At 51.6% G+C, this 19,737-nt stretch overlaps 1 protein-coding gene across 2 annotated transcripts in view; it reads left to right on the top strand.

Moving 5' to 3' along the window:
* Positions 1-19,737, top strand: part of PTPRN2 (protein tyrosine phosphatase receptor type N2) — a 419,388-nt gene that overhangs the window by 235,613 nt on the left and 164,038 nt on the right. The gene's annotated exons all lie outside the window — the stretch shown is intronic.

Consider the following 19,737-nt stretch of genomic DNA (forward strand, 5'->3'; position numbering starts at 1 on the left):
TCAGAGAACTCTGAATCGACTTATGTTCTGAGAGAAAATGTTCACACAGCCCATAGTATATTGTGGGGCAATGAGCTGGAGCCCGTCATCCGAAAGTGGGAGTCACCATCTGTAGCCCCTTGGAAGCAAAGCACCTGCCGTGATCCTTCAAGGGCTGGGCGTGCAGACGGGAGGGCTGGTGACCGGGCCAAGTGGCCGCCATGAGGGAGCCTGCTGGCCAACAGGACAGGCTCCACAGGGATGCCTGCCGGCCGCCTCTCTAGGGAAGTGTGGCTCCGCTCTGTTTATTCCCGTTCAAGGGCTCCTGCGTGGAAGGAACCAAAGATACTTTCTAATGCTTCCTAAATGAAGACATCCAAGGATCTTTTTATTCAATGCTCAGTCCTAACGTTCAGGTCTTTACAGTAATCAAGTCTGGCCTCTGGAGATCTCTACAGAGATGACCTGGGAACCCCGTGGGCACTGATGAGCCTGACCCAGGCCTGGACGCTCCTGTTCAGGCTTCGTCCCCACCTCCTGCCTCTGCCGCTTGGCTCTGGGGCTGAGAGCCTCAGCCCAGGGAAAGGCCACAACTGGTATTTTCCAGAGAGGAAGGCTGTGTATAGCTCTGAGTTTCAGTCTGTGTGGCACTTTAGTGTCTTATTCAAAGCCTTGCATTGGGAACCATGATTTCATGGCACTACTGTTTGGAATGAGGTGGTGCCGAGAGCGCTTGCCGAGGCAAAGCCAGGGCCGCGTCTGCGACGACTGTCTCCCGCCCAAACTGCTCAGACGCTCGGCCCTGAGGTCTCAGCGCCCACTGCGAGTCCCTCAGCAGTGACAGAGAACTTCATCCTCTGCAACCAGGCGTTCCAGACCCTTACAACTCATCACGGGGCAGCCCATCGTCTCGAAGCATTTTACTTTTTCAGATTTAATGTAACGTGTGTTTTGTGTTCACTGTTCTCGTCTTTAGGGCTGCGTTCTCTGCCTGGTGCTGCTCTGCATTTATGGGCTGGGCTCATCTCCGGTCGCGCAGCAGCTGCACTTGCTTTAGGAACCGAGCCGTCCGTGGCCTTGGACCAAGGTTCGGATCCGTTGCCGTTCAGGAGTGCTCCTCTGCCCCAGGTGGCACTAATCCGTGATTTCTCTGGGACCCTCCCGTCTCTCGGGCACTGACAGTGACCCTTGATTGGGGTCTCCGTGCAGCTGGTTTTCACCCCGTATGCTTTGTGTGCAAAACAAGCAATTTGCACTTGTCTTCAGAGTGGCAAGGAGGTCAAGTTGAGTTGAGAAACACAGATTCGCTTTCATGCCTTCCGAGAACCTGATTTTCCTTGTGAAAGGGGACACAAATGGCTCTGCATTTGACAACTCAGGAAAAGCTTTGTCTCGGCTGGGGAGGGGCATGGGCGGGAGTGAGGAGGCCAGGTCAGCCCCGGGAGCACAGCCTGGGACGTGAGCCGCCAAGTCAGTGCTGAGGCCCATGTGGGGGGCCTTCCCTGTCCCCCGAGGTGTCTGAGCCTCCGTGTTCCCATCTGGGACACACAGACGGTGACGCTTTTGCTCGACAGGAAGCCATGGCCTGACTGGAAGTGCGGCGTGCTGTGTAACCTGGCCAAGACCAGCTTTAGATGGTGACCGTCTTTGTGCCGAGTCAAGAATGCATCTTCCCTACTTTGTCACCCTGCGCGTTTTCCCGCATAAAGCTTCCTGCTGCTGCTGCTGCTGCTGCTGCTGTGTGTGTGTGTGTGTGTGTGTGTGTGTGTGTGTGTGTATGGGGGGATGTTTCAGACCGTGTTCCCAGCACGCTGTCCTCCGTCCAGCATGCCGTCCCTACCCATAATGCTGCGCGCGAAGAGCTTCCACGGAGCTGGTGCCCTTCCCAGCATCTGCCTCAGGGACTTCCGGGTGTCTGTCTCACAGCATCCAAACAGTGGGATGTAACCCCAGGCCTCGGGCAGACTGCTGGTCTACCATTGTCTCCATCTCTGGAGGGCTCGTTGCTCTGGTTGGCCGTGGCCGCCCAGCTCCCTGGGCAGCCTGTGCTTTCCCGGCAGCAACAACTCGTTGGTCTTGGTTTGCTTTGCGAGATTTTTTTTTTTTTTTAAAGATTTTATTGGGGAAGGGGAACAGGACTTTATTGGGGACAGTGTGTACTTCCAGGACTTTTTTTTCCAAGTCAAGTTGTTGTCCTTTTAATCTTAGTTGCGGAGGGCGCAGCTCAGTTCCAGGTCCAGTTGCCGTTGCTAGTTGCAGGGGGCACAGCCCACCATCCCTTGCGGGAGTCGAACCAGCAACCTTGTGATTGAGAGGACGCGCTCCAACCAACAGCCATCTGGGAGCTCAGCGGCAGCTCAGCTCAAGGTGCCGTGTTCAATCTTAGTTGCAGGGGGCAGAGCCCACCATTCCTTGCGGGACTCGAGGAATTGAACTGGCAACCTGGTGTTTGAGAGCCCACTGGCCCATGTGGGAATCGAACCGGCAGCCTTCGGAGTTAGGAGCATGGAGCTCCAACCGCCTGAGCCACCGGGCCAGCGCCTGCTTTGCGAGATCTGTGCAGTTAAGGAAGGAGGAGACAGAGAGCGCATCGAGCATTCGCTATGTGGCCAGCGTGCAGACCCGCCCAGTACAGGGCTCCGTCACTGATCCCTCGTCCCAGACAGATGCCCGCTGAGCAGGGCCACCCCACACGGTCTTGAGTGTGCCACACATGTGCGTGTGAGTGACAGGCCTGCACCAGCTCACCACACCGTGTGCTCTCGCACACACACATGGACACAGACATGGCCGTGGGCTTTCTGGGACGCCCTGGGGCCTGACAGAAGCTGTGGGTGATGGCGGCTCTCCCCCATTCAGCAATAGTCACTGAGTGTGAAATGTGGGTGTGTGCTGGCAGCTGAAAGGGACGTTGTCCTGCCCTGCTGGGCAGACAAGACATTCTCCAACAAGCAATAAATGCATGTGTTCAATTGTGACGAGATGTGCTGGAAGCCAACAAGGGTGTTGATAGAAAATGGGGGGACGAGGGACGGTAGGGAGGGGCTCCGAGGACGTGACACGAAGAGCAGCATTTACTGGTGTCCGTGGTACAGCAGGTGATGTGACCAATTAGAACACATCTGAGAAAGGGGGATCCTGGAGGGAAAGGGTGTCCAGAGAGTGATACTGGCTGGGGACGGTGTGGCCTTTGGGTCGGGGTGCAGGGCTCCCCAGAAAGATGGGAGGCCCCTATCCTAGGTTCCAGTCCTTTCTCTGTCACTAATACACCGAGACCACAGGCCAGCTGCTCCACCTGTGTGAGCCTTGGTTTCTGCTTCTCCAAAATGGAGACACTGGGCTAGCTGACCGCTCAGGCCTTGGTCTGCTCCACAGCCGTCTGATGCCAGCCCTCGCTGCGTTTCAGTTTTGCCTGGGACCTCGTGGTAGAATCTCCAAGCTGCTTCACATGTGACAGCTTATCGCATGTTTGCAGTAACTCGTGCCTATAGGTTAGGGCGTCTCTTAGCTACTCAAACTGACACCCTGAGAGGTGTGGCTAGAACCCCACCTCCTGCCTCCACTGCCCACACGGGGTGGGGGCAGGTGTATTTGTATTCTCGCCTCTCTCTCGTCTGCGCTGGCGTCATTTGTTGCATTAAAACTCCAGGTCCCTTGGTGGGGGTCTCATCTTAGGGAGTTTTCCGAACGACGTGGGTGGCCGTTGACCAGGTATCATTCCCAACATGTTTGCCTTGCTCCCTGTTTCAGTGGATGGTCCCTAACATAACTTCTCTCGGGAGTTTGCTCGCCACCAGTGCGGCCTCTGCAATATGTAGGAGGCACACTTGCTGTGTCCTCCACGGAAGAAATTAAAAGAACAGAAGCGTAGAGCCTGAGACCACAGACGTGGATCCGAGGGGTGAATGCGTCTTAAATACTGTACGTATTCCTTCCAACCCAGGGTCCCGGCGCAGGACTCCATTTCTCATCTCTAATCACTAGTGCTACATGTCAGTGTCTCTTATTTCTTTCAGATTCTGAGTGACACAGTGTGATATGTCTAATGACAACTAGAACAAATTCTGGTAATGAGGTCACCTTGGGCCTGTATTACGGTCTGACTGCTGTTTTCCATAGAAATTATTTGTGAGAGCACCCCACGTGCTCAGCATATGCCCCCTCCGTAAGTGTGGGTGTCGACAGGAGGATGTGTTAGAACTTGCGAGATACAAATGGCTTGCTTTGGCCTCTCTACTTTAGACCTGTAAATTGGTCTGTAATGAGACAGCTTCTGGTTTCATCGCAAGGAAAGAGGGACAGGTTGTGATTACGTTATTTCGTTTTCTTTAGAGGCAAGTTTTTGATGCAGAACGTAGAGTGGCTTAAAGTAAATGGGACCCAGAATATCTTACTGGATTTTTTAACACGAGTGTTTAGTGAGCACATGTGATGTGTCCAGACAGTTGTCGGTGAGGACTCATGCAGCAAGGGGACCTGCAGGGACCTGGGTGGGGGAGGACTTGGGAAAGCGAAAGAAGCGTATTGGGCATAGGAGGGGCTGTGAGGGGCTTCACAGGGCACCGTGGGTCATGGGGTGCAGCTCGGGGGCTCAGGGAACCAGGGGAAGCACTGGACCTGCCATTGTGCTGCTGGGAGCCATCACGGGGCTCCCCTCAGAAGGGGTGACATGACAAATCTTCAGTGGAGGAGCCCAGGCTGTGCTGAGCGGAAGGCTGGACTCAGGGACAGGAGTGTCAGGAGGACCTGGCTGCTTCTGAGCAGGTCGCATAGTGAGGGCGCAAACGCCAGTGAACGGGGCCAGAAGTCAGAACCCCCAGGGACACGTTCAGAGGGTGACGAGCGCATCCCAGCGGCTCTGTGGGTACTTCTGGGCCTGCACGGGTCCACCTAGGCCCCAGCCACCCAGGACAGGTGGCCCCGGTCCAGGTGGGGCTTGCGGTGGTGGAGGTGGTCTTAGATGACATGTATTCAGAGGTAGGTGGTGCTCTTTCAGACGAAGTCAGCCTTAGAACCTTCCGTGAGAAAACATGAGCTGAGATGCAGGGACGCAGCTCCGACCCCCCCCCCGCCCCCGCCCCAGGCAGCTGACGACGCCTTTCTTTGCACTTTGACACACGTGTGTACAGGCCAACCAGCCCTCCTGACCTCGCAGGGCCACGTGACTCAGGAAAGCAGACGTGGCACCACCCGTGTATCCAAGTTTCTGCACCGTCGGCACCAGGCCCTCCACCCGTCCGAGTCAGTGAGCTCCACTAGGGGCAGTTTCCACTCATGCCCTTCCTTCAGCACATCCCAGCGCTGGCAGTCATGACCAGCCTGTGTCCAGCCTGTGTCCTGCCTTCAGGCACACGCGTGGGACATGCGTGAGTGTGTGCGCTTGCACGCACATGCTAAACATCCTCCCGGCCAGCAGGCTGGGACAGAGCCTCGCCCCTGGGCACTGTGTTGGCCTGTGTGGCTGGCTGGAGGCTCTTGCTCTTTTGAAGGCAGCTGCGTGGGTGACGGCCACACCCGTCCAAACAGTGGTGTCCAATGTCTGCTGCACTGGAGTCACCTGCGGGGCTTGCCAAGCTGGTGGCTCTAACCCCACCGTCCCCCTTTCACGATTCCTTAGGGCTGCGGCATCATTTGCGTTTCTGACCATCCCCAGGTGGGCCACGTAGGGGAACCATGCTTTGTGACATCCCTGAAATACGGTCTCATTTGCTGGGGAAGCCACGACGATATTAACCTGAGGTCTTCTGACCCTAATTTGTGCTGTTCTGACAGTGTGGTCACCTACTTAACTTGGAAATGTGTCATTCATCGTCCCCAAGTGTCAGGCCGAGCCGGCCCCCCATTAGGTGTAGGTCCCGTCAGGTAGGAGCCAGTTGAATTTTGGTACTTGAATCATTAAATCACTTGGTACACTGAATTTTTTTAATTTGGTAAACTGAATTATTTTTTAAAAAGACAGAAAAAGACTAGAATAGCTGCCTGGTTAAGTAAACTCAAAGGGAAAATTTCTTGTAGAACAGGAAATGAATTACTGTTCAAAAGAGTCTCCTGTTTTATTATGATCGCAGTCGCTTTTTTTGTACGTCTTTCAGTCTATTTATTAGCTGTGAGTTTCATTGTCCTAGATTACAGTCCTTCACTCCATGGGCTCGTTCCCTGCTTCCCACCCGTGTCTCAGTGGAACTCCCGTCCAGCACTGTCTGCGGTCTCCTCTGAGTTCGTGGGAAGACCCAGAAATGGACAGGTCCTGTCAAACTCTGAGGTCATTGTCAGGGGGACAGCCTGTGTGACCACATGACCTGGTGCCTGAGGACAGGGCCACAGTGAGGGGTATAATATGGGGTCACAGCTGCCCCTCCTTGCTGATGAAGGGGCGGGCGCTGGCGCTCATCTCAGACGACCTTACCAGAGCCTGTGTGACAGGCGTGGTGTCCGGAGCAGGTGCGCTTGTGCCGTGGTGGCTTGGCGTCCGTCCAGCCTTTGCAGGACGAGGCTGCTGAGGGTGAGTCAGGTCAGCGAGGACCCCGTGTCTGGGGGTAGTGAGGGCCTGGAGTGTGTCCTCTGTCAGTGCGGCGTGCTCAGTGCAGATGTGCCTTATGAACCTTGGAAGAGAATGTGGGGCAGAGAAGTGGGTCACGGTGCCAACGCTCAGAGGCCGTGTGTGGCCAGCAGCGTGGGCCAGACGGGAGCCCCCACAGACCCTTGGGACAGACGCCAGGAGGGGGAGCAGCTCCGCGCAGGTGAGGGGGCAGGGAGAATGCCCAGGCTAGGGGCCCCTCACGCTGGTCGCTGGGCTGATTGGAGGCTGTGGTGTCGGGGCCCCGAGCCCTGCAGCCCTGTGCACCCTGGGTCTTCTCTCTCCATCGAGCTGCCCTTTCGCCTCCTTTCTCCCCCCCCCATGTCCACCGCTCGGCGTGTGGGGACAGGCGTGCATGGGCCAGGTCCTACCGGCAGGGTGCCCGTCTGTGGTGCCTCTTCTGCCAGCTGTGCCCTCAGGCCCCGCCCCGGCAGGGGTTCACCTGTTCTCCACTTGCCAGAGACCCTACCTGCCTGACTTTTTCCCAGACTTCCCGCCGCTGCCTGGCAGACCCCTCGAGCTCTGCCGCCCCCGCCCAGGCCTACAAGGTCCGATCCAAATATGCCAGGTCTCCTTAGAAACATCCTTAGAAACGTCCGGTCTAAGGAAGGAAGAGCAGCAGAGCACGAGCCACTGGGCGCGGGCAGCGGCCTCTGCTCTGTCCTGCACATGCCACCCGACTTCCTCTTCTCAGCAGAATCCTGACTCCTGCCTCTGGCTCCTCCTCCTGTGCCAGCCGATCAGAAGCTGTTTCTCTGGGAGGCGAGAGCAGGCCCCCCAGGAAGAGCTGGAGGGCGAGGCCGTGCTCTGTGCCCCCTGCAAGCCTCCCTCGTACAGAGCAGTGGTCACGGAGATCTAGTTATACACGTATATATTCCACAGGCTCTCAGGGCTGCTGACAGGTGAGCCCCTGAAATGCATTTCCAGAAAGATCACAACACTGAAAGGCCGTTTCCATTCTCCATTGTCTTTTCCAAATATATTGTTATCTTTGTTGTTTTCCTTTGTTCATTTTGCATTGCCGTGAAAAAATGAACACAGATCTTTAAACTCCTACAACAGTGCTCTGTGTCATCCTATAAACTTGCCCATTACCTGGAAACTGGGTGTTTGGCCTTGAAGGGATGAGTTGAGTGCGAGGACAGCCGGCCCTGCCTCCTGGGTCATCGCTGCGGCACCTGGGCAGCGTATCACAGGGCAGGGCACAGCGAACAGGGACGCGTCTCCAAGGAGGACCAGCTCCTGGGGCCCCAGGCCAGTCTGAGCTGTGAAATGGTTTCGTAAAATTTTCTAAATAGTTCTACAATATTGGAAATTGATTTCCCTTCCGTTAGGAAGCGACACAGGAAATCTGAGAGACTGTATCCCCGATTTTTCACTTCCTCCCACTATTCTTCCCCCCAAATGCTACTGGTTATTTCACATTTGCTAGTTTCCCGTGGTTCTCTGTGTCCAGCCTTTGAAATCGACAGTGGCTGCCATTAGGCAAAGGATGCAGGACTGTTCCTTAAGCCGCCGCACCTGTTCAGCCCTGGCACGGTGCGGGGCACGAGCGTTTATCCCCACCCACCGGCCGGTCACTCTGCACGTGGTCAGCCCCTGCCCAGCCCACAGCTGGCTATGCTTACTGCTCTCTTCTCAAGCACAAAATCCCAGCGGTTTCCCCCGAAGGCACCGCAACCATCTGTGTTGTCGGACGGTGTCAGCCTACACGCGTCCTGGGTGTTTCTCAGTCAGTGGTGTGACGTGTGCCATGGCTCAGGCTCACCCTCTAACATCCAAGGCCTTCTTTCCTGCATCGCAGACGCCTCTGCAATGCCCAGCACCCCTAGAAAGACTCGCAGCTGAACCACAGAGGAAGCGGGCTGACTGACATGGCTTTGACCTGATTTTTGTTGAGACTTGGGTGCTGCCGTTTGCTGGCGGGCCCACTCTAATGAACGCCTTTCCACCCGCACACTAGCAGTGTGCGATAGGCTCCTTTCGTGCCACCTTGAGATCCCAGTGCCAATCATCGGGGAAGATTGCGCTGCCGAGTGAGGTGGCATGCAATTTACCCTCCAGAAATTGGACATTTACCTGAAGTGGTAGAAGGTGTTTTCCGTACCGTGATGCACGTTTGTGTGTCAATCTCTGCCTTCCCGTATCTCGTTCACGTACCCTGAACGTGTGTCTTTGTGAATTAGCCTCTTTTGTTTCTTGAACTGGAGTGTTCAGTGCACCTTTTCAAATTGCTTCTGCACAGATGCAGTTAACGAATGAAAGTACCGGGTGGGTGTTTGCAGCTCACCCCTCCCCTGGGGGTGCGCGTTCCCTGCGGTTCGAGCAGTAGCAGGTGGCGCTGCCGGCTCGGAGGACTTGCGACACGGGGTTTTCAGGCTGCACTCCAGTAGGTGTGTCTTCCTTCCCACTCTTTTCCTCTATTGCTTGGGATTCGTGTCTTAATCAAAGTGTGCAAGAAATGCACTTCTCCATAAGACAGGCCGCCGCGGGCACAAGCTGCTCTGCTAATTACCACCGCGTTGCTGTGGGGGCTCCAGGAGTGCCCCTGTTTCTCCGTTCCCATCAGGTGACTTTGCTTTGATTAATGTTATCACAGGAAATGCCAAAGGAATTAGTGATGATTAGGCCATTACCTCTAAGTGGCGCTGAAAACTCAGAGACCTGTTCTCATTCCAACAAGAGCTTTAAAAATCACCAACTCAGTCTCTGTTCAGATGTGTACACGCTGAACTCGAGTGGGCGGGGTCCCCACTCACCAGCTGACGTCTGCTCTCCAGTTCATTTTCCTTCCAGAAGTCTTCAAATTTGGATTCATGGTGAGTTAGGACAAAAGAATCTTTTTTTGAGGTTAATGGTTCAAAAGCCCATTTGTTCCTTCCAGAAAGTACTAAGTCCACACAGTGTCTGTTGTGCCAGGGAGGGCCCGCCTTGGGTGTGCAGGGTGAGACGGTTTGGAGCACCACGGCCCCTTGTCCTGAAGAACTAGGGCGAAGCAGCAAAGACTCAGTGTTGTGGGAGCTGCACAGATGCGGGGTCGGGAGTGCAGACCTCTGGCCCGGAGGACGCGGCCAACATGACCCTTGAGCTGCCTCCCAGTCAGGCGACAGCAGGAGGTGGTGTGGAGACTAATGTGCTCGGGGGCAGGGCGACCTTTTTCATGACGTGAGCACAGGGCACGTGGCGGGTACAGCACCATCGGTGTATCAGGGAGCAGAGGCCCCGTACGCCGCAGGGACAGAGCAGGTCCTCGCTTTGCGGAGGCTGCTGGCCACTGAGAGAGCTGAGCTGACCATCCTCTGAATCAGGGTGAGAATCGGGAAAATGAGCCCCACTGGCGTGTGCAGGTGGCTGAAGCCACTCCCTGTACAGCTGTCCCCTGACGGCCACCCTGCGGGCCTGGGGGTCTGCTGCGAAGAGGCATGGCCCTGGGTGACAGCCGGACGCCAGCTGCTTCCTCAGCTGCACTGGGGACCAGAGCGACAGTCAACAGCCTCCAGTCACCCGCTCTCCATGGCTCTTCCCTTCAGGCCCATGGGGAGCCTGTGAGTCCAGGCCGCTCAACCCCGGGCTCTCGGCAGGGCTGTCGTCCAGGTGGCTGTGGTCCCTGCTCTTCCCCATGACGTCATGTCCTGGCCTGGAGCTGAGGCCGTCCCCTCCCTGGCGGTCGAGCTTGTGACATGTCTTCTGCTTCTGCGCGGAGGGGCTGACGGACGTGCTCCAGAACGCTGCGAGGTCTGCGTCGCTCGGCTGTGGTGCTCACAGTGTGCATTTTGCTCCTGGGGGTGTCATGGGGCCAGGGTGACAGATGTGCTGAAATTATCCTTAAATTCCGATTTCCACCAGTTTGCCTCAAATGTCATCTGAAGAGCTGAGCTGGGCAGGCCTCACCCTCACCCTCACTTGGAAGGTCAGCTCGTGTTCGCGTGGCCTGTGCTTTCCTGGCTGGGCTCTGCAGCCACCTGCAGCCCTTGTCCTGGATGCCCCGTCCACGCCTTCCGTGGGTCCGCTCGTGCCGGCACCTTCTGGCGGTCCCTGCCTGGCGTCTGCACACTGCTGGGTCCTCCCACCTGCGGGGCTCATTTCCCGTCTCCCCAGCTCTTCTTCCTCCCGTGGCGGTCTCCCCCAAAGCCCTCGCTCTGCCCCTCAGGACTCAGGCCCTCCCCGCCTCAGTCGCTGCTGTCCAGGCCTGCCCATCCAGCCCCCTCTGACTAAAAGCTCCAGGCTGCTGATCAACATTTTTGGGGTGCCTCCCTGCCATCTGCGGCCCGATTTGCCTAAAACCAGACTCAGCAACATGCCTGCTCCTGGGTACCCGTTTCCATCTGTGGCGGGAGCCTGGGGTCAGCCCGTCCCTCCCCTTGGCACCCAGCAGTGAGACCACTCGCTCACCCTTCCTTCCAAACTTCCCTCCGTGTCCCATGCTCCCCATGGGTCCCTGGAGGTCTCAGCAGGTCTTATGACGTGCAGACAGCCCCACCCTGCCAGCATCTCCCCCGTGCACACCTCTCCTGCTGTGAGTTCAGGATCTGAGAGAGCAAGAGTGGTGGGAAAATGGGCTGTGACGCGTGGACAGAAGACGCTCCACTTTGGCGCGTGTGCTTTTAGGCGGAGGGTAGGCTGACAGTTCAGCCTGCGCCAAAAGCTTAAACAAGTGCCCATCGAAAAAGGAATTATTTTGTGACTCATGGGACAGGGAGGTCCCATGCTTCTTCTGTGGCAGCTTCCACTGAGCGAAGGACAGAGGTCTCCACAGGGCCCTTCGCAGAGCCCTGGGGACGGAGGGTTGCTGCCCGCTGGTGTGATGGCCCCAGGACATGAGATTGGTTCCTAGGTATCCACATTACAAGTGCCCACTCGAGTCAGGAGAGGAGAGGAGAGGGGAGCACTGGGCAGGATGGGTTTCTCAGGAACCAGAGTTCCCTTAATAGGCTCTTACGATCAGGAATCAGATCTGCGGGGGAATAGTCTTCATTACAACAAGTACTGTTTGCACTTAACCTGGACAAATAACGTATAGGGAGGACTTAGTGGTAGGAATTGCCTTTCCTCGCGCAGCAGTCACGTCTGCTGGACTGGACCAGCGCGTGGAAGTCACTCGGTGACTACAACGCACATCCATCCGGGCCTGGGGCTCCCTGCTGGCACACAGGTGCCGTGGGGTGACAAAGGTGGCCTTCTGTAGACAGTGTCGTGTGTTTGGGGATGAACGTGGGGCACTGACCTTTGCTCAGTCGTCAGGACTTCTGTGCCAAGCCGGAAGTGTCCCTTCCGGTAGAGGCTGAGTGGCTGTGGTGGGGATTCTTTCCCTTGTGGAACGCCTTCCCGGAGAAAATGGGAAGTAATTAAATCCAAGCTGATGGGCTATTTAGCGACTGAACTGAAGTCTATAATACGTAACCTGTGTAATTCTCTTTAAAAACTGAGTCTTAGCCACAGCCATAGTGCTTACAGGGAAATAATAAAACAGAATCGATAGTGAATTATCTTCGTCCTAGACCACAGGGATGCTCTCGGTAAATAAAACCCACAGATCGCTCAGAAACCTCGCGTCTGTCGTCAGGCCCCGTGTTCTCCACTGTACCTTTCCGAGATGACGGATTGCTTTCTGGTCTTGTTGTCACTCCCGTAGTGGGGACAGTATGTTGTGTGTGCTGTCGCCTGCCCTCGTGGTCACACTGACTGTCCACAGAGGCTGTAGGAGGTGGGGGGGCTGCTTATTGAGCACTTGTGAGCTGAGCACCTCATGCCATCCTATGAAATGGGTACGTCATCCCATTGTAGACATAGAAAAACTGGGACAGTTTAACCTGTCAGCATCACATGGCTAATCGGGTTGTTTATCACCATGTCACCAGCCCCGGAAGCCACCATTCTACGTGGTTTGACTGAACTGGGTCCCTCATGTCCCTGGAACCACACGCTCTTTGTCCTTTGGTGTCTGGCCTATTTCACTCAGCATAACATCTTCACTGTTCATCCATGTTGTAGCATGTGTCCGAATTTCATTTCTTCTTAAGGCTGAATAATATTCCATTGTATGTGTGTGGACATTTGTATGGTTTCAACTCTTAGCTATTGTGAGTAATGCTGCTATGATCATGGTTGTACAAATATCTTGTTGAGTCGCTGCTTTCATTCTGGTAGATATATATCCCGAAGTGTAATTGCTAGATCACATGGTGATTTCAAGTTTAAGTTTTTGAGGAACTGCCATCCTGTTTTCCACAGTGGCTGCACCATTTTACATTCCTACAAGCAAAGCATAGGAGTTTTGTTTTCCCCACATCTTTTCCAATACTTGTGATTTTCCAAACTCTGTTTATGTATTTTTTTTTATAGTATGCACCCTGAGGGGTATGAAGTGCTATCCCACGGTGGTTCTTATTTGCATTTCCCTAATGATTAGCAATGTTGAGTATCTTTTCATGTGTCTGTTGAGCATTTATATATACTCTTTAAAGAAATTTCTATTCAAATCCTTGGCCCATTTTTTAATTTATTTTTGTTATTGTTGAGTCTAAGAGTTCTTTATATATTCTGTAGATTAATCCCTTGTACAACATATGATTTGAAAATATTTTCTCCCGTTCTGTGGGTTTTCTTTTCACTTTCTTGATAATGTCCTATGATGCCGGAAGTTTTTAATTTTGATGAAATCTAATCATTTAGTCTTTTGTTACCTGTGCTTTTGGTCTCATTCCAAAGAATCATTGCTAAATCTAATGCCATGAAGTTTCCGCTTATGTTTTCTCCTAAAAGTTATAATTTCACCTCTGACATTTAGATCTTTGATCCATGTTGAGTTCAATTTTAACATGATGTATGGAACTTTATTCTTTTGCAAATGGACGTCCAATTGTCCCAACATCATTTGTTGAAGAAACTGTCCCTTCCCTATTGAATGGTGTTCGGACACTTTTCAAAGATTGTTTGATCACACATGTGAGAGTTTATTTCTGGGCTCTCTGGTCCATTGTTCTGTATGTCTGTCTTTATGCCTCGCTGCTTTGATTACTGTTAGTTTGTAGTAAGTTTTGAAATTAAGAAGTGTGATTTCAACTTTGTTCTTCATTTCCACAATTGTTTTGGCTATACAGGGTCCTTTGAGGTTCCGTATGAATTTTAGGATAGATTTTTCCTAAATGGGACACTGCAAAAAGTCAGAGTACTTCAAAAAACATCATTGAGATTTTGTTAGGGATTGCATTGAATCCATAAATTGTTTGGGGGGAGTAACGACACGTTAACACTGTTGAGCATTATAATCTATGAATGTGATATGTCTTTCCATTTATTTGTGTCTTCTTTAATTCTTTCAACAATGATTTGTAGTTTTCAGTGTATAAGTTTTTCACTCTCCTTGGTTAAGTTTATTCTTAAGTTTTTAATTCTTTTTGATGCTATTGTAAATAGAATTTTCTTAATTTCCTTTTCAGATTGTTCATTGTTAGTGTATAGAGTTAAGTGATTTTTGTATGTTAATTTTGTATCCTACAACTTTGCTGATTCATTTATTGGTTCCAACAAATTTTTGTGGACTGTTTAGGGTGTTCTACATATAGGATCATATCATCCACAAACAGATAATTTTACTTCTTCCATCCAATTTAGATGCCTTTTATTTATTTTCTTGCTTCACTGCTAGTACTTCCAATACTGTGTTGAATAGATAAGCTAAAAGTGGGCATTCTTATTCCTGATCTTGGAGGAAAAGATTATAATCTTTTACCATTGAGTATGATATTTGCTATGGATTTTTCATATGTGGACTTCATTATGTTGTAGTTTCCTTCTGTTTCTAGTTTGTTGAGTGTTTTTATCATGAAAGATTATTGAATGTTGTAAATGGTTTTTATGTATCAATTGAGATGATTATATGTTTATTTCCTCTTAATTTTGTTAAAGTAGTATCTTGCGTTGATCAATTTTCATATATTGAACTATCCTTGAATTCCAGGAATCCATCCCACTTGGTCATAGTGTATAATTCTTTTAATACATTGCTGCATTCTGTTTGTTAGAACTTTCTTGAGGGCTTTCACATCAATATTCATAAGGGATATTGAGCTATAGTTTTCTTGAGTATTGTTATCTGGCTTTAATATCAGGATAATATTGGCCTCATAAAACGAATTAGAAAGTACTAGCTCCTCTTCATTTTTGGGAAGAGTTTGGGAAGAATTGGTGTTATTTTTTAGTTTTTTAATGTTTGGTAGAATTTACCTGTGCAGCCATCTGTACCTGTGCAGGCCGCTTTTCTTTATCGAGAGGTTTTTGATTACTGATTCAATCTCCTTACTAGCTATAGGTCTCTTCTGGTGTTCTGGGTATTCATATTTAGTCTTGGTAGGTTGTGCATTTCCAGGAACTGTGCAGTTCATCCAGGTTATCCAATTTGTTGACATATACTTGTTCATATTTCTCTCTTTTAATACTTTTTATTTATTATATTTTTGAAAGCATTAAAAATTACTACATTTAAGCATTACTTAATCAATGTGAGTATTTTTATTCTTTTATCTATGTGTATTATCAATATTTTTCTATAGAGATGATTTCACTTTTTCATTCTATTTGTAGACCTCCCTTTGAGCCTCTTGTCCATTCACTGCACAGCCTTTAGTGTCTGGGACTCACCCACATGGATTAGTGCTCGAGCCCTGGGTGCCCGGTGTAGCATTTCATCAGCCATAGTTAAGATGCATTAATGCGCTGTGTGGAGAATGGGCTGGGTGTGAGCACTTCAAATTCTGGGGAGTGCATGTGAGATGAGTCTGTGGGGACCTGTCTTCCAAGAAGTCAGGCCAACGCTTGGTGGTGCGTCTCCAACAGTCAGCTGCGCTAGGGCTGGTCCTGGCATTGATGCAGAGAATATTTGTATAAACACACAGGTACACACATGTAGGCACTCACATATGCACACATACATACACTCAGGCACACACACACACACACACACACACACACACACGTCCTCCTTGTCCTAGCTCCTGGTTCAGCTGCTATATTTCCCCTGCATTTCCAGTTTAGTGAATGTGGGATTTTTAACACAGTGGGGGCTCCAGTTCCTCTGAAATAGCAAAGGAAACCTTTCGTAAGACGATCAGCATGCGCGTTTTGCAGCCCCGCGTGATGAGCACGCTGCGGAGGCTGCCTCTCTCCCCCACCATAAGTGGCCCTTCAGGAACAGCTGGGGTCAGGTTGTGCAGAAGGACACATTGAGATGGCCCCACCGTGCATTTGCTGCAGATCTGAAAGGCTCCACATGTCACACTGTCTCCAAATTTTAGCTTGGCATTGTCAAAGGACAATAAAGCAAGAGCGAGCGCACAGGGAATGTGTCCAATGGTTACTAAGTCCGCGAGCCGCAGCACTTGGGAATGGCGCTCACATCAGGAGGAGCAGAGTGGATGGATGATGAAGGCTCAGAGATGCACAGGCTTCTCAGGCAGACTGTGCACTTCTCTGTGAATATTAATCCATCCGTCCTGTAGCTGTACGTGCTGTCAGGCTTTGACTCACCCAAACTCAGAGGTGGTGCCTCGTTCTCAGCAGTGAGCAGAGCTGGTGACAAACCGAGCAAAACCCTTGGACTAATGAGTCCAGCTCCTCTCTGGCTTTTTATACATTTTCCTCCAGGTGTAAATGGTCAAAACAGCTCAGTTTGATGCCTCCTCGTCCATGTCACTCTGGAGTGACTCATTTTTATTCTTTGGGCCGTACCGTAGTCGGTGTGATGAGCTCCTCAGACCCGTTCGTCGAGCCCTGTGTGGTACAATCGGGACGTGCTTGCAGCCTGCCCGATGCGCTCCTAAGTCAGGGGTACACACCTTCTCATGCCTCTGCATCTCCTCAGTGAGGTTCTCACGTCCCCTGATGCCCAGGGGAAGGGATCGTGTCTCCCCCTCCAAAAGCCTTTTGGATTTAATCACCTATGTGTGACTAGTTCCAAACTCATGCTGTCACTCATGTCAAGGACCCATAAAAATGGGAGTCGCAAAGCACCACAGTACTCTAGATGTGGAAGGCGCATCGAGCTACCCCCAATCCCAAACCTCTGTCCTAAGGTATGTGGGGTGCCACAGGGGTTTGCTGAAAAAGGCACCTGGGATAAGCTCTGAGAAATGAGTCAGAATCACCCAAGGGAAGGAGGCTGGAATGAGAGTGAGATAGGCGGGAAGACATTCTACAAGAGGCAAATGGATGCAAAAGAGCCAAACATGAAAGAGACTATGATATGGTTGAGAAAATCCGCATGGCGGGGCCTGGCGGGAGGGCAGGCTGAGAGGTAGGAGCATGGCGGGAATCAGCCTGGAGGAAAGGGCTTCTTTCCCTCACTGGGGACTTGGAAATTCTCAGAAGGGAACAAGAAGCCTTTGAAGAGTTCTACACAGGGCTTTGTGTGACCAGAGTTGCGTGTGTTAGGACCCTCAGTCTGGCTTCAGAGTAGGAGAGGTGTTAGAAGTGAGAACAACGAGCTTGGGAGAGTCGTGAGGAGCGTGCAGCAGTGACCCAGGCAGGCAGTCACCTCAGGAGAAGAGCTAAGAGCGGGGTGCTCAGCACGATTTGGTGAAGCAGCTGGATGTGTGGGGGCTGGGGGAGGAAGTAGCCCAGCAGGTCAGGTGTGGGAGGTCACGCGGATGGTGGAGATAGTCCCAGAGCCTGCCATCTAGTGTGTCAGCCCTCAAGAAACAGAGCTGACCCAGGGAATTTCTCTCTTTTAAAAACTGAGGCAGAGTACTTTTTTTTTTTTAATCAATTAGACTTGAACGTAGTAGTGCAGTAGTAGTTGCAGGAAAATTCAGTGATGACTATTAAGCATCCCTGTACAAGAAAACGTGCTGATAAGTTAACACAGGGAAAACATGCTTCCATTTACTTTAGTAGTGGGCGCAAGACTGGTTCACGTTTGGATTGCAAAGTGTACGTATCTAAACAGTGTTGGTGCACCGAGTAAGGATAACTAAACAGTTCTAAAGGAAGAAAAATAGATACTGATGAATGTAGACACTAATAACTCACAGTTACTACTTTAAAAAGCAGTTAACAAGGTATTAGGTTGATGCAAAAATAATTGCGGTTTTTGCAATTTTTAACCTTTTAAACCGCAATTACTTTTGCACCAACCCAATATAAATAGATCCCTATGGTGTACCAACCAAAATGTCCAGCATGTAAACAACAATTGCCACAGAGGGCACTCTTTCAATTGGCTGTGGGGTTTTGTGAGTAGATGTGGTGCCCGGCTTCTTTGGGGGGCACTGCCGTGGCTCCTAGTCCGGGCTGCTGCTTAGAGACCACGGGGGACAGGGCCGCGGGCCTTCCTTTCCCTGCTCTGGAACGTGTGTCGTCATGGTCTCTTCCTCGCTCAGTTTCTTTATTGAGCAGTGACTGTGTCACATGATTCAGAATTTGGGATGATGTGTGTAAAGCTCCTGTCACAGAACTTGCAGACCCTCAATCAAAGGTGTTTATCGTCTTCACCTTACGTGCCTGCAATAGGTAGGTAGACAGACGATGGGTAAACGATGGATGGATCGATTGATAATTAAATCAATAGATAGATGATAGATGACAGATACATACAGGCATACATACATATAACACATAAATATAAATCAACTCTACTCATTTGTGCCACATGTGTCCTCAGGAGCTTAATAAACTCCGAACCAAAATGCCATAATTATAATGTGTATTGAAAATTATGCCACAAATGTAATACATGTTTTGTAGGGAAATAATTCTTTCATCTCTGGAAGAAGAGGTTTTAGAATTACCCAGAAAAAGGGAAATCTCTGGGTATGTTTTCTGATGCAGAATGCTGAGTCGCTGCCCACTTTTTCCTCCCGTTTCCCTTTTCCAGTATTTCACTTTCCCGGCCATTCCAGGGGCTGAGCCATAGGTGCCAGTTTATGGACCTGCGCTTTAACAAGAGCCTGGTGCTTCCTGCATGGGACCCGGCTCCAGAGGCACCACCCGCAGGCCCCCAGTGGCTCCCAGAACTACTACCCCCACCCCAGGCAGGGCACGTGGTGCTGGGACCAGCAGGGAGCTGAACCCTCCGCTGGCCGCTCTGACGACAGTAGCTGGAGCACAGCAAAGGCAGGCATTTAGACTTTCAGGACTCTGGAGGATTCTGGAAGCGATTTAGCCTACTAAAGTGAGATGCGAACAACAGGTGCCCACGGCCAGAGCCGCATGTGCCCATTTGAACTTGGGCTGCAGTGTTTTTGTCACCTCAAGACAGTGAGAACTGCATGTCATTTTTTTTTTTTTTTAAGTGTGTTTTTCCCAGAACCCATTAGCTCCAAGTCAAGTAGTTCTTTCAATCTAGTTGTGGAGGGTGCAGCCCACAGTGGCCCATGTGGGGATTGAACCGGCGACCTTGTTGTTAAGAGCACCGCGCTTTAACCACTGAGATAACCGGCCACCCATAGAATCGCAAGTCTTAATGATGCAAAGGCGGGAAGAGCCCGGGCGGAGCCGCGATGCCCATGGCTTCCTGCTGGCGTCACAGGTCTTCGCTATGCTGTGCGGAGGGTTTCTTCCCTGCATCGCCAGAGTAGGCTGGAGGCACCCTGTCCACAGATGTGGGAATTCCATGTCCCATCATCTTTTGGGCTCGAGAGTGGCAGTCACTGTCACAGGTACAGTGACAACTGCTGGCCATCAGGTCACCGGCTCTGACACCAGACCTGGAGCCTCTGTAAGCAGGTGCCGGGACCGCGGCCTGGGAGGCCATCGGGGACAAGGCGTCTGGAGCTCAGAGGCTTCACTTAATCCTTTGAAATTCCTTCCCATGGGCTTTCTGGGTCAGGAATTCTACCTGCCAGGCCACTTGCAGAAGTCATAGTGTCTCCAAGTTTCTGATGTTTTGTCCATTGAATGAAAATGGGCCGCGCAGCCCTCAGAGTTGTGACAGTCGGCGGCTTTGCCCTGAAGTTTGTGCAGACTCTTCAGAGGTTCCCGGCCGCGGCCTAGACCAGCTGGCACGTGCAGAGAAGTGCGTGTTCTTTACGTTTCAGCAGCTGCATGAGGTTGGGTCTCTCCACACCACCTCTTCCGGAGCACGAGCAGCCCTGTACGTGGCATTTCCCACGCGGCTCAGGAAGGGCCCGTCACACCTCCCACACCTGCCTGTGCTGCCTCAGGATCACAGGAATGAGGCGCCTGCT

The sequence above is a fragment of the Rhinolophus sinicus genome, linkage group LG11, assembly GCF_036562045.2.
Source record: "Rhinolophus sinicus isolate RSC01 linkage group LG11, ASM3656204v1, whole genome shotgun sequence".
Classification (NCBI taxonomy): domain Eukaryota; kingdom Metazoa; phylum Chordata; class Mammalia; order Chiroptera; family Rhinolophidae; genus Rhinolophus; species Rhinolophus sinicus.